This window comes from Odontesthes bonariensis, chromosome 8, assembly GCF_027942865.1.
Source record: "Odontesthes bonariensis isolate fOdoBon6 chromosome 8, fOdoBon6.hap1, whole genome shotgun sequence".
Lineage (NCBI taxonomy): Eukaryota > Metazoa > Chordata > Actinopteri > Atheriniformes > Atherinopsidae > Odontesthes > Odontesthes bonariensis.
Genome location: NC_134513.1, coordinates 12,013,275 through 12,025,526, shown reverse-complemented (window position 1 = coordinate 12,025,526; position 12,252 = coordinate 12,013,275). Strand labels below are relative to the sequence as shown.

The 12,252-nt window shown below is 40.1% G+C and overlaps 1 long non-coding RNA gene across 2 annotated transcripts; it reads right to left on the bottom strand.

Annotated features, from left to right (window-relative positions):
- Positions 1-2,459: 2,459 nt before the first annotated feature.
- LOC142385795 (uncharacterized) lies at positions 2,460-3,952 on the bottom strand. 2 transcript variants are annotated; one of them, XR_012770230.1, is made up of 3 exons: positions 3,449-3,952; positions 3,078-3,197; positions 2,460-2,958 (listed from the first exon to the last, which is right to left on the bottom strand). It is a non-coding gene; the product is annotated as an uncharacterized LOC142385795 (long non-coding RNA). The 2 variants fall into 2 exon arrangements; XR_012770229.1 differs by having other exon boundaries at positions 3,078-3,952.
- Between the last annotated feature and the right edge of the window lie 8,300 nt (positions 3,953-12,252).

The following is a 12,252-nucleotide window of genomic DNA, read 5'->3' as shown; positions in this document are numbered from 1 at the left end:
AGGTTAAGCTGTTAGTTAAATGGCAGTCACCGTCCTGGGCAAAGCTAAAGATATTCTAATTAAGATGTTTAAGCCAGGGAGCAAAGCCTACTGACGCCCATTCTCACCCAAGTGCTTAAGAGACAAGGATATGCTGTTAATGCAGATCATTCAGCATTCTGATTACTCACCTACACCCACCCCCACCAGTTCCCAGATTCCAGTTTGAAAACTCTTTGAAGTACCAGCCATGGGTAGAAAAAACAGGGAAATGTTTACACTTGAGTCACTTCTCTCAGCAAAGGATCTGAGCCAGAATTCCTTCTCATGGGAGCTTAAATTACTGCCGCTTCCTTTGCTTTTATTCATGTGTGGAACTTTTCTAATCTGATTTCTCTTGGGTGCATCCTGAAGTTCTCACCAGAGCATACGTCAGCACATGCAGATACTCATCTGTGTGAGCTTTGACTTCTTTTAGGGGGGCAGAGGACTCACGGATGAAGATTACCTTTTAATTCCCTCCCCACATACTGTAGAATGACATTTATCCATGATGCATTTTCACACCATAAGTAGGGCTCAAACTCACAGACGCAGAAACACATTCGCTTGCACACCAGTCTTATAACACCTCCAATTAAAGTGAGACTGTGTCCAAAGTGCCGTCAGAGCCAAATCTTAACTCCTGGCTTTTCTTCAAGAGAAGCCACGAGTACCAAAATCCTCCCTGGAGTGAGTATTTCTGTTGAAGTGGGGATAAATGATGCCTGAAAATTACCCTTGTTGGGATGAACATAATAAAACACTTAATGATCTCTTTGGGAAGCTTTCCTTTTCATACAGACCAGAAGAGGTGGGAGAAATTCAATCACATTACGCAAGTGCTCCTCAACGTGGCGGACGCCTACAGATGTAAGGGCTTGATATAACCTCACCAACTGGAATTTTGAAACACTGAAATCCAAAGTGCCCCAAACACAGCTTACAGCAGAGTCTTTTCATAGCACTGCACCAGTCGCAAGTGGATCGATGCTGCGACAGCCGGCATTAATCAGCCAGCAGCAGCAGCTCTGTCCAAGTCTCTGCCCACACACAATGCACCTTCAGGTGTAGCTGCTGACCATCAAACTCCACCACGCTGAGCTGTTCTGACTGACAGCTTCTGAACCCAGGGCCCAGGTCAATGCGTCACTCCACAGCAACGACTGTGGCCGTTTCTCAGAGCTATCAGCCTCTGCATCAGACAGGCGGAGTCGAAATAACTGCACTGCAACCCTTTTCCAGATGAGTTTTCTCCCTTAAAAAGACATGGAACTTTTCGTGTGCCGTTTTAAAAGAGCTTCAAAAGACAACCGGAATAGTTTCTCCATTACACCCCCTCATATCTGATTTAGATCAACTTAGCGACATACAGCAAAACACAGCAATTACAGCAGGGATTGTTTTTGGACTATGGAAGATTTTAATCTCATTCGGCCTCCCAACAAGTAACCCGAGTCATTTGTCCCTGCCGGCCTGCCGCCATTAAGACTTCCATCTGAAACGTGTCGCAATGTGCCCTCACTGAAACAAACGCCATGTGATGCGATCTAAAAGCAGACCAGCAATAATCAACACCTCTTCTGGCATCAACTTTAAGTGACCTGCATGAGCTCTCCTTAGTCTGCACATTTGTTGTCCACTACTGCCATCATGTGTTAGCTTTAAAAGATAACCTCCTGCCACGAGCAACACTGCAGGACAGAGGTTATTTTTATCTGCATGTTTTGCAGGAATGTCTTAATTTTTATAGACACACAGTACAACATATTCTTTATCGGCTGTCTTCTACAGTACTACCCATGTAATGTGATTGGTAAACAAGGATTTTGCTATTTAGAAATGACCAAACATATGGAGGGGACAGTCGGCACTACAGTCCTGAAATCGTTACACATTTTAAGGCTCTTCTGCACAGTCGAGATGAATGGAAGGCTGCACGGAGTAGTGTCGATGCTCCATGCCTCATAATGACATGTTACGCTCAACTTTGAACACTGGTGCATTCTTTTGTTTTAAATAAATAATTACCAATAGATCTTAAGAGAGATTTAAGATTCCAGTTTGGGTTAAAATACTGATATTTTCTCAGGGCTAAAAGAACACATGAGCTGTTATATTGTGTGTGTGTATATATATATATAAAAAAAAATTAAAACAAAACCTTAAATACCCAGATTTCCAGGAACACCCCCAAAAAAAGAAGTTTGAACAACCTTTCTTATAAAATAAAAAAAAGCTACATTTGCAAATTTAGATTTTAATAACACTGCACTTCCATACAGAAAGGCTTTAATTCTAAATATAAATCAGATTTAAAATCTAAAATTTTACAAATGAGTACAATAACCTTTTCTAGCATTCTGAAAGTATAAATTCATGTGCAACAAACAAGTCCTAAAAATGTGTTCAAATTTCAGAAAAAAAGACAACGCAGTAAGTTTCCATTGTAAATGAAAAGTATTTATTGAACAAAGTGGATCTCAAAACCCAATATTTACAGTATATCCCTTTAAACAAACCTCACAAGTTAACTTAATTTAAATGCATTTACGTCGTCGCCTGGATTCTCACTTCAGATTTTCAGCCTTCAGTCATACTGAGCAAAGTACCTCAGTAAATGTCACCTTGTGTCAGTCACATGAAGGCAGGCTTCCTTTGCTCTCCTCTCACAGCCAGTCATGTGTCCTGCTAGGGGAGACCTGGAAAACGCTCACACAACAGTGACTCTTGATATCACTTTCATGTTCACGTCCCAACATTGCATCACAATCGACTATTGCCATCAATGTCAATGCAGTGCAACAGAATACCTGCCCGGGTTTACCTGGATTTCACAATCCGTGGGCCCGACCCGAACAGACGACGGTGTTTCCTCCGAGGGACGCCAAGCAGGGCTCAGGAGCGCCCCCTACCGGGCGGGCAGCCTCCAAAGCGCCGCTGTAGGACAAATAAAGCCCAACCATGAATTATGCGACAACACATTATACATGACCTGGGCTACGAAACACCACATTTCAACGTTCATTTATATGTATACACAGTGCATCTATTCACACCTTTTCACATCTCCTCATGAAAAGTCATTACTGCAGAGGAGGCCAGACCAGTTTCAGCGGACCACGTAGACCAGTTTATTCCGGTTCCCAAGTATGGCCGAACGTTTCCTCAAAGTCCCTCTGTTGAAAGTCAAGACAACTCTCATAACCAGAGTCCAGAGCAGCGTACACATTGCTGGGTGACAGAGATTCACAATACATGTATGCCCATGTTTCATGTGACTGGACTAAGTCAGTTTTCATGTCTTCATACACATTACTCATCAGATACTGTGTTGTATTCTTGGGCGCCATTGCTCCGGTCGGTAGATGGTGCGTGCAGGCCACAGCGTCTCTTCCCTTGTTTACGGACTCCATTTCATCCTTCTTACCCGTGATTTCGAGAAGTTTTGCGAGTTGGGCCAGCTGTGTCCGCCTCGGTTCTCGACGGGCGCGTTTTCGGTTGGTCTTCCTCACGGTCGTGGCTTGACAGGGTTTGAGGGCCTCATCCTCCTCTGTAGACACACGAAGCAGCTTCCACCTCAGCTTAGATCCAAGTTTAGTTGTTTGCCGCAAATAGTCGGTTTTCATGAGCTCTGATGTGGTATCCATGGTCTCTCTACACATTTCCAAGTAAAAAGTTTCAGTAGAGAAAAAAAAAAAAATGTCGCCTTTTGTTGAGTGACTTGGCAAAATCGTCACTTCTCTAAAAGACAAACTTTCTGTTCTTTGAGTTTTAAAAAAATGAAACGTCTTTTAGAGCCTTTTTTCGTAAAATAACTCTTTAAGATACTAAAAAAAATCTCCTAACGTCCAAAAAACTCCCTTAGTATTCAGCGATCAAACTACACGTTGCACTCCTGGCTATGTTCACGAATAATATGTCGTTAGACGTCGAAGTCACGTTGCATTTGAAAGAAAGGAAAACCCCCACAATCCTTTGCTCTTATTGAGTTGAGTGACGTTGCTGCCCTCTACTGACGTGGAGTGAGACAAACGAAAGTCAAACTGATATATCTGAGCTCTGAATTCTTTCATAATTAATTGAATTTAAATTACTTTTAAACCTTATTTTTCGAAAGTATAGTTAAATTCCCAATTTCATAATGCAATGTTTAATTTTATTTGAGGACAGAATTTTTATGGGAGCACAGAATGTATATTATGTCCAGAAAACGCTCTTTATTTTCTTTTTTAAAATCTTATGAACCACAAATAGAAATTCATTTCACTATTGTTGTCAACCCTTTTATATAAGACATAATACAAATACAGAAAGATTCATTGACTTATTTTTCTATTCACCCCTGTATCAGAAATTAGGTTTGAGGTGAAAATCTTGAGCCTTTCATTCAGCAAGACAATAAGTGTAGATCTAACAGCACAAAAGAATGACTGAAAAGAAAATAATCATTAACTGTTACAGTAGGTTCAGGTACCAAATATAAAAGAAGATTATCATTTAAACGAAACTGAGCTACATTTTGTTTTTGCACCATATTCTGTTAAATTAACATCTAATTGTTAAATAATCCCCATGCACATGCAGATTTTGTGATAATAGCACCTGAAGCACCCCTTGACAGATAATACTGTACTGTGTGGCCAGTACAGTCTTTTGAAATAAAATCCAATGCTGTTTTACAACTCATCAAAGGCAGCAGGTGACTTGAGTGATTTGTCTAACCATGCATTCTTTTCCTTCTGCTTATTCAAAGTCGGGTTATGGAGACAACAGATCCAGCAGGAAAACCCAGAAATCTCTCTCTTTGAAAACACTCTGTAGCTCCTGCTGGGAGATCCTGAGGTGTTACCAGGGCATTTAATCCCCCCCAGCTTGTTCTGGGTCTGCCCAGGGGCCTCCTCCATGTTGGCCATGCATGACAAACCTCCAAAAAGGAGCTGACCAGGAGGCATCCTAATCAGATGCCTTAACCATCTCAGCTGACTCCTTTCGATGTGGAGGAGCAGAGCCCTCCCCCAGTGGCGGAGTCCAACATACAGTCTAAACAAGCTTGACTTTGTTCCAAGGATGTGGACACAGCACTTGCTTTGGTTACACAAGGACCTCTTGGTGACTCTGGAACCCCTTACTTCTGCAGCACCTCCCACAGAATCCTTCAGGGAACACAGTCGTAAGCCTGCTCCATGTACACAAAAAGACATGTAGACTAGATATTCATATAGATATATATAGATATAACTATAACAAGATATAACTCCCATGACCCCATCACCAGCTGCCCGAAGTTGCAGATCCACTGTTTGTTTTTTGTAGTAACTTAAAAATCGAATTTAAAAAAAAGCACTGTTCAGACATTTCATCAAACACACCGGGAGCAACTTTTTAAAATTTATTTGTGGAGCAAAGTGATTAAAAAAAAGGCAAAAAAATATTGTTTTGACAGATTCTATACTCTAAGGAAAATACAGCTCTTTGTATTTCAAAGGTTCAAACAACAGTTTTAACGCAGCTTAGTTTATATTTTTCTCATTGAGTTACTCTAACACGTTGTGTCAAAACCCAATAAGCTGTTATGTAATGCGATCAAAGTCTAAATAATGTCATCAGAATTCAAATCACTGAACATAATGGCAACATATTTAAATCCCAGAGTAATATGATATTGAAGAAGTTTCATTTTGATCAGCCCTTAGGCTAAAGCCCAGTATGAAACACACACACACACACCACAAATGAAGCAGAAATATTGAAGTGATTCTTCTTAAGTTGTCAGGCTGTCAGAAATCACATGCTTGTATACCACTAGATGGCAGAGTCTAACATGAAATGCATCCTGACTCAGATCTTTTTTCAAGTCTCTCAAGAGGGCAGCATATGAGTTAAATGAGCCCTTATTGTGTTACAAGTACAGATACTGTCTTGTGGACATCTGTTTCCCTCATGGTCTCATGAGCCCTGAATGTCTTTGTGTGTCACTGCATCCTCGTTTGTGGATTGTACTTAGACAAATGCATTGATTCTCCCTTTCAAAGCAGCTTCACTTCTTGACTTTGATTTAAAGTAAAAAAAAAAAGATGAGACAGTGGTGAGGAGACCGTGCAAGCAGAAGGTTGGATGCTCACTGTCAGTACAGAAATGAACAAGAAGGAGGGGGTTTTCGATAGATAATTTGACATTTTGACATTGCTTTATATATAATTTATGCATGTCCAACTGGATTAACATCAAGTCAGGGGGTGTTTCAGATGGTGTTTCACATGTGCCACATGCGTCCCAGACCACCCTCAAATGTGGTCTGGCTGATTGTATCCTAAATGCATCCTGATTTCATTTGTAAACAACAGTGTCCACGAGTGAACAGATCACCCAAGATGCATGTTAGCAGTTTCCCAAATTGCATAAATATGCATCTTGGATTATCACAAGTACACTGCTCTAAGAACAAAATTCATCCCTGGCAATAAAACACATCCATCCATCCATTTTCTAAACCCGCTTAATCCAATTCAGGGTTGGGGGTGGTGGGGGTGGAGCCTATGCCAGCTGTCATTGGGTGAGAGGCGGGGTACACCCTGGATGTTAATAAGATACATTGTTAGTGAAAACCTGAGCTCAGATCCCAGCATCTACATTAACAGTCAATTCTTCCAGCATCTCAGCTCTTCTTCAATTAAGAAAGCAGTAACTCAGATAAATGTCGTTAAGTAAAGATTACAATATTTTAATGGAATATGTAAAGTAGCAAAGGAAAATTACCTCAATGTTTTGTGGCTAATTCTAGAAATGCAATGGGATCCCTTCCCTCTGCCCTGAACATGTATTTCTACTTAGACGATACAGCTTTTATTGTTTTGAAGTTTTTCCAGGCCTTGGAAAAGTTTTACAAATATTAAGCATCCATGATTTTGGAATTCCTAAAATAGAATAACAAAGCTTGTTTTACTGTTACAGATGTCAAGTTTCACAAATGTCTCTTTAATAAAATGATCTAGTTCCAAGGGCTTTTTAAAGATTTACCAATCAAACCGATCAAGAGTTTTTAAAAATGGAGCGTTTTGACATCTTTTCATTCTTGAAGATGTGTCCCCTTAACTAAGAGGCCGGACAGACAGCCCTCCATCATCGTGTGCTTACAGACATAAGAGAGAATGTAGAAACAGCATCTTTGATTAGAGTTCTGAGTTCCACAATGGCAGCTTGCCCTTACACAGATTTAGCCATTTTGCCGCTGCTGCTACCTCCCTTCAACCCCCCCGCCATGCTGCCTTTGTACTTTCACACATAACACCAAAGCACAAAGAAGGCACATCAGTCCCAATTTAAAAGCATGTGTGAAAAAAGGCCTACAGCTAGTCCAGTGGGCAGTTCGGGGATCATCGACACCACTTATAATGCAGCTTCTTCGTCTCTCTCCTGGCGGTTTCACCATCATTTGCACCTTGATTCTTGTAACCACAGCATCTCCCACGAGAGTCAAATAGATAAACATGTCACAGTTGAGTGTAACCTTAGGACCCAGAGTATGGTCCTGCGAGTCAGTGACACACACGCAACCTCAACCACTCTCAAGGTGTGAAAGACCCCAAAAGACTATAAATACCTGCAACTCTCTACTTGTCAGTTGGAGGAGAAGAAGCCTCTTGTCTCTCCTTTTTCCATAAATAAGCATAACCTGGACATACTATGAACAGGGAGCACTCACAGCAAGAATCAGTGGCAGTGATGTATCCAGTTTTCTTAAAGTCAACATACTGTATCCTCTTTACTTTCTGCCAGGTATAAAATATTGGAGTGTCAGACTAAACACAGACTGGAATAATTGTGTAAAATGTGTAAGAGTAATTCATGTGAGTCAAATGATCAGTATATGGAATATGTATTGAATAGCAGCTTTCAAGCTTCTTTTTTTTACAACCTCACCTGCCATAATGTTTGAGTAAGGACACTATCATTTCTTCATGTACTGCCAGTTTAGAATACACCAAGAACACAGAGGAAGTCATGGTAACATGCTTGTTTCCATCTGTGTCACTCTCACACTAGACAGAAGGAAGGATTTTGGATATGCAACCATCACAGACTTTATTGTGTGAATGTCTTCAAAAAGCTAACAGTAGCCGTTAGAGATGAGGCTACCTGCTAGCTGCACGCTGATAGGTTGAAAGTTAATTGCGCCCAGATTTGTAGCCCAGAGTTCAACACCCTTAGTGAAAATTAGAGAATGTACCAAAGTAGTGTATTCCTATCAATGCCAAAATGCCACTGCATTTAAAAGCCAGATATCAGCAGGTACCAGTGGGCTTTTGACCGGTGTAGAAGAGGCTTTAGCCTCACCTCATTGTTATTTGTTGCTGTCTCCACAGAAGTTTTAATTCTCAATAGTGTTTACAGTTATAAGAGTGACAGATGTTTAATCAACTGAAATGGTCATATACTGCACTGCAGGTCATGTAAGATGTTGCCATTCAATGACAGTTATTAATAATCTGTTTACATTTGTTGTTTCATGGTTACTTTCATGATGCCATCATTACACAAAATGATGTTGTAAATAATCCAATGTTGACTCTATTTTATCAGTTTAATCAGTAAATCGTTTTCCTTCTTTGTGTCGTTACTGTATTTGTTCAGTTTGGTAGTCATGTTTATAGAGCCTGTCTCAACCTCCTTATATTCCACTTTATAATTTAATCAGCCAAAAAAAGGAGATTCAATGTTGTAGTTATTTTCTGTTTGCAATGATAATGATATCAAATACCATAAAAGCTACAGTATTCTCAAATATGTGCATGATGTCTTCACAACAAAGCATTCACAATCCTTCCTATGCTAAGTGGTATTCTTGCAGGCTAAGTTTCAAACCATTACACCTTGATCTTGTGTTTTGTATTTCATATAGGCAATAAAAATACACTGCATGCTTTTTTCATGTTACTTTTACCAGTACTTTACGCAGCTGTTTTGGTCTCAAAAGAATGGTTGTGCTTGGGAGATGACTTTAGTGAATTCCGTCATGATGTTTTTTTTTTTTAGCAATTGGTTAAATCTCCTAGGACATTGATCTGCAGCTGGTCCTTGTCACGTCTATTTTGCCACATTTTAAGTTCATTTTTAGTTCTTAGTCTTGCCATGTTTTAGTTTTCATGTCTTAGTTTCTTAGTTCAGTCTGGTATTTAGTTCAGCCATGTTTTCCCCTCAGTTTCTGTTGCTCATCCATCACCTTCATTCACTTCACCTGTAGTTTTCTCCTCAGCTGCACTCACTCACCGTTCACCCAGTCAGTATTTAATTTCCAGGTTTTCTTACACCCTTCACCGTCTTCACGCCAAGCTAAGTACTTTCATGTAATGCCAAGTCATGGTCTTTGTTTTGTTTTGTCTTGTCTTAGTCATGTTTTGTTTTCCCACAGTCTAGTTTTGTTTTCCCACAGTCTAGTTTTGTCATCCGGCTCAGCCGCACTTTATGTTAACCTTTTTTTTAAAAAATAATGAACCAAGTTTACTTTTTGAAAGTCCGCATCCATGTCCTTCCACACCTCGCATCCACCTATTTTATCAACCAAAACGCACAAAAATTTCCTGATCTTGTTAAATTGAACACTGCCGTAGTGATGTACAAGGCGTATAATCACATGCTCCCATCACCAGTCCAGGAGCTCTTTGAGCAGCGAGAGAGTCAGTATAAACTTAGAGGAACAGGTATATTCAAAAAGATTAAAACTAGAACGAATAAGAAAAGGTTTTGTATTTCGATTCAAGGTGTTAGTGTGTGGAATAAGCTAAATGAGAACTTAAAAAGTTCTAAAACAGTAGAACATTTAAAAAAAAAAAGGTATAAATCATTATTAATTGAAAATGATAAAACTATAGTATGATTGATGGACATTGTTTTGCTTTAAATCTTCTGCCATGTTCAGATGTTTTCTGTAAAGTTGTAAAATATCGGCTGCAGTTGTGCTTGCTAGTCTTGTTTTCTTGGAATCATATATAACGTGTGTAATAGGGCTAAAAAGAAATAAGTTTCTTTTTACTTCAGCCTAGACACTTCTGGTCATTACATAATCAAAGAAATTGATTGATGTTTATATTTTGTTATGTATTATAATGGCCAAATAAAATTACCTTACCTTACCTTACCTATCTGACAGTCCTTTGATGAGTGGAAGGCCAACAGAATATGAATACCTCTCTTGGGGATTTACAGATTATATATTTCTTTGAGTATCCACATCACACATGTTAACATTCATGTTAAAGGTCCCATGGCATGAAAATTTCACTTTCAGAGGTTTTTGAGCCTTAAAATGAGTTTCTCTAGCCTCCTTAAGTCACCCCAGTGAGTAGAAATTGCGAAATGTATTCACTGAGCAGTCCAGCATTTCCTCCGTGTTTTGAACAGAGTGCCTCCAAGTGTCTCGTTGACTCAAGGCTCCTGGTATGACGTCATGCCAGGATAGAGCTCATCAAAATTTCCCACCCCCTCTCTCCGCCACGCCCTCTGTCTCCACTGCTGGTAAACTACCTGTATCTTACCCGCCCAACTCATGTGGAGTAGACCGAGACTCGCCACGACTGAAGACAGTCACTATACAGCAATGGCTTCCAAACGACGTTACCATGCGAAATGTACTGTGCCAGGATGTGAAGATGAAGAGAAGAATATGTTTCCGCTTCCACCCTCTGTCCCTTTGAAAACGGAATGGCTAATTTCATTTAGAGGTACGGGTGCCCATGCATGTTCCAAAGAGCGTCAGTGTTTGCGCGACACATTTCAGAGGAATGCTTTCATAACTTGGGACAGTACAGGGCAGGTTTTGCCCTACACCTGAAGTTGAAGCCTGGATCAGTGCCAAGCCTTGCCGGTCCATCAGCTACCCACACCGATCAAGTAAGTCATAATTATTTGTAGCCGCTAGCACTTTATGGGTGACAGCTAACTAGCCAACATTAGCTGTGGAGGTATTTATCCATGAAACCTACACTGCGCTACAAAACCAATACTCTGTTAAACTGGTTAGATTTGGAAAATTGGTTGTAAAACAAGACATTTGTCTTTTGACCAAGTATCTTACGTGTAGGGGACTACATACAGCATGAATACTTAGGTGAGCAAGTCTAGTTATGTTCTGCGGCTAGATACGTCTGTTACACGGAAAATGACGCCCGACGATAACAATTCATATTTTGTAAGCCTTTCTTTAGATTGGTGACTTTATATTTTGAAAGCATTTGTTACGGTTTGGTGACCTTTTTTTTTTTTTTAAAACGTCGAGTCGTTTCTGCGTCTTTCGTGTGTGATACGCGATCGGGTGTTGTGGCTAGGTGAAGGGTAGGGATGTTTAGCAAACGTTTGCTGACTACCCTCGAACATACACCATTATGTATCTGTCAATTCGAACACAATTTTGACTTCAAATCTGTCGGGACACGTCAGTTTATCACGAGTGTAATGCTCGGCTTTCGAACCATGAGATGTGTGCTCTCTGTCTGCATCAGGTTCACTCTTCACTGGCCAGCACATCAAGTGCTCACGTCCAGACATCCCGGAGCAGGGATGCTGCCTGCCAGACTGACCCCATTGTCAATAGGACTGCAGCCACACCTAAGAATGTTGTCTTTCTCTATATTGGAATGCTTTGCAGGTGAGATGTTTTAGCTTGTAGTTGTTGAAAGTTTTTGTCTGAAATGTCATAATTGAGCCGGGTTTCTCCAGCACTATAAGGCACAAAACACCTAGACCAGGTCCCCTGAAAAGATTGTCTTGTGAATGTAATTTATATTTGATTTACCAAAAAATGTATACTTTTAGGGGGTTTTCAGATCATAGTTCCTATGAAACTTCACAATATATGAAAAGCTTTTTCCAAAATGTTTTATACCTTCTTTCAAAAATGTTGTTTTATTTGTTACTACCATTAAAAGCAGCATTTAAATGTTTCAACATGTTATGTAAATCTCAGCTAATAACACTTTTCCTGATGCTTAAAATCAGATTTAAAAAAAGTAATGAGAATAGCTTTTATAGCATTTTGGAAAAGAGCTTTTCATATGCTCTCCCATGATGATACATGTGTCTCTACCAGCTAACCCCCACCACCATGACAAATGAAAATTCTGTGGGAAACACCGTTTACACATTGTTTCTTGTACTTTCAGACTGTACTTGGCGGCGATCCACTTTAATGAAAATGCGAACCGACCACAGGCCCAGACTGCAGACGGTGTACCTCTC